The sequence below is a fragment of the Lissotriton helveticus genome, chromosome 2_1 (assembly GCF_964261635.1).
Source record: "Lissotriton helveticus chromosome 2_1, aLisHel1.1, whole genome shotgun sequence".
NCBI classification, from domain to species: Eukaryota; Metazoa; Chordata; class Amphibia; order Caudata; family Salamandridae; genus Lissotriton; species Lissotriton helveticus.
In genome coordinates, this window is record NC_136059.1 from 1,930,595,162 (window position 1) to 1,930,598,168 (window position 3,007).

Sequence of the window (3,007 nt, forward strand, 5' to 3'; positions counted from 1 at the left end):
ACATCCGTCAGGCTCTAGTCCTCCTGGATCTATCGGCCGCTTTTGACACGGTCGACCATGGTATCTTGGTCGGCCGTGTCAGGGAGGCCGGTATCCAGGGCACCGCCCTGGCCTGGGTTCAGTCCTTCTTGACTGAACGCCAACAAGCCGTCAGATTGTCCCAGTTCTCTGCTACCCAGGTCGCGCTGACCTGTGGTGTCCCGCAGTGCTCTTCTTTGTCCCCTCTTCTTTTTAATTTGTATCTGGTTCCTTTACTTCGCTCCCTCCGTGAGTTTAATGTCACGACCTTCCAAAACACGCTTGGCTTCATCAGCAATTGGATGAGCACAAACCATCTGAAGCTCAACCCCGGCAAGACCGAACTGGTTCTTGTCGGGGGACCCTCCAATCCTTGGCAGCCGTCCTTCTGGCCTGCGAGTCTGGGTAGCCCTCCCTCCCCAGTGAACTGTGCCAAAAGCTTGGGTGTTGTCATCAGCAACGATCTTTCTATGACACCCCAGATCAGCGCAGTAGTGTCCGCCAGCCACTTTCAACTCAGAAAAATTCGAAAAATCTCTCGCCTACTTACCACTGAAGCCCTTTCTCTGGCCTTGCTTGCGTTAGTCATTTCGCGGCTCGACTACGCAAATGCTTTGTACGTAGGCATCCCTGACTACCAACTGAAGAGACTCCAGTTGATCCAAAATCAGGCTGCCCGCCTGATTTATCACCAACCCAGAGATCAACATGTTCGTCCCCTCCTTAATAGTCTCCACTGGCTGCCGGTATCCGCTCGCTGCAAGTTCAAGCTCGGCTGCATTATTTTCAAATCTCTCGCTGGTCAAGGCCCCCTCTTTATTTCTTCTCTTCTCCATCCGTACGTTCCTTCTCGCAACCTTCGGTCATCTCAGATGGCCCTGTTATCAGTTCCCAGATTCAAGAGGAAGAAACATGGTGGCCTCAGCTTTTCATTTCTGGCTCCATCTTTCTGGAACTCCCTCCCCTCCCCCCTCAGGTTGTCCCTTTCATATTCCGGGTTCAGATCACTCCTTAAAACCCTTCTTTTCATTGAGTCCTATCCTTAAATTCTGTTTCACGTTCCCCTTCACGTTCCCTCAGCTTAAGCGCCAAGAAACCTAATGGTGTTAGTTGCGCTAAATAAATTCTTTTAACATAACATTAACAGTCTCTTCACCACCTATCGCCCCGACAGTGGGTCTAGCGCTGGCAGTAGTGGCGCCTTTTTTTCATGAAAATAGCATGTAGCACAGGTGTTTTTAAAGCGTCCAGGGTTCCAGTTATAGTAGAAGTAATGGTAGTGGTTATAGGCGTGTTATTACTAACAGTCTGTTCACCATTATCACCTTTCCCTGCTGGTAACTTCATATCAGTTGGTTTAGACAGGAGGACCATACTCTCTGAAGTATTTACATTTTTATTAGCATTGATACTAGTTGCATTGTTTATATTATTAATTGTATTAGCACTAGCATTATTAGCAGGAGCTTAACTTTAAGTGCATTCCCTTTTACAAATGAAAACATCAGATTTGTACTTGGTTGAAATCGATGTTAAGATTATTTTTACTCGGCAATCATGGTTTGCTTCTGTTATGAGCCTAAAAGTGGTGGACGTACGAATATTACAAAAGTAAGGCACAGCTTGTGAGAGGTATCGACACTACTTAACCCCTTCCGCGCTCACGACGAGCTCAGCTCATCATGAGTGACGATGCTCGTATGCTCATGACGAGCTGAGCTCGTCATGTAACGCGGTTTTTAAAAAAACGCAGCGCGCAGCGGGAAAACCGCTAGCGCGCATGCGGTTTAGAATACATTATTTCTTTTTATGTTAGCACACTGCATGAATTGTGTTCATTACATGATTTTTTTCACAGTTTTATATACTGCTAAAAAAAAGACCAGAATTGTCCAATCTAGGTCTACAAGGACTAGAGTTATTCAACTGAAATATCTTTATTAACACCCAATTTTGGGCCTAATTACGATGTCCGCCGGAGAGCATTCCGACCGACTCCTTGTCGGAGTCATTTCTGACCGGCTCGGGTTCGGGGACTGCGACCGACCGATAATGATGGTTCCTAACACCGTTCGGTCGGACTCCCATTGAAGTCAATGCCTGTGTTCCAACCCACAACACAAGCTCCCATTGCAAAAAAGGGTGGTTGCAGAAAACCCTGCACCCTGTGGTGGGCACCCCAAGGTGCCTGCCATACCGTGCACGGTCTGAAAGAGGAGTCCCATGGGTACCCATGGGCCCGAACCACATGGTGTGCACCTTTGTGTGCATGCACCCCAGTTCTTGCATGGCATGGACTGCACAGTCCATGCTGTGCAGGAACTTGCTTTGGCACTCCCTCAGCGCTGACTTCAAAGGCTCACTTATAGACCCTAGAACTGCACTGCTGCCGACCACCAAAGCACCGCTTGCCAGACCACGAGGAAATTTGTCATTCGGCGGGCGACAGTCAAATTTGGAGGTGTGGGAGAGTTGAGCTGGTGTGGCGGCCCACTCCTACACCGCCAAAGTTTTAATCAGGCCCTAAATATCAAATGTTGTGGGGTGCTTAAAATGTTGCATTGCAGTTGGCTGTAGGATATAATATTAAAAAAAATTGTGATACAAAACTATTGTTGCAGGAATATTGTGATGTCAAAAATACCTTGGACATAAATATTACATTTAAGAATATTGTTTTAGTCTTCTTTTTAATATCATTATATAGTACATTGTTAGCAAAATAAAGTTCCTGTACATTAATATATCTTTTTATTATATTTTGTTCAATAGTTGTGGCAGTCTTAAAACTTATTTTAAGCATTTAATCTTTAAATAGTTTGATGTAACATATATTTATTTAAACAAGTTATTGTAATGTTTATTGTATTGTATTTCTAAAAGTATTTATTAGAAACGTTTTAAATAAAAATATGTATTTAAGAACATTTAGTAGCAGCATGGGGTCATTTTTAAACTGTATTTGAGTTAATAATTATTTTATAATTTC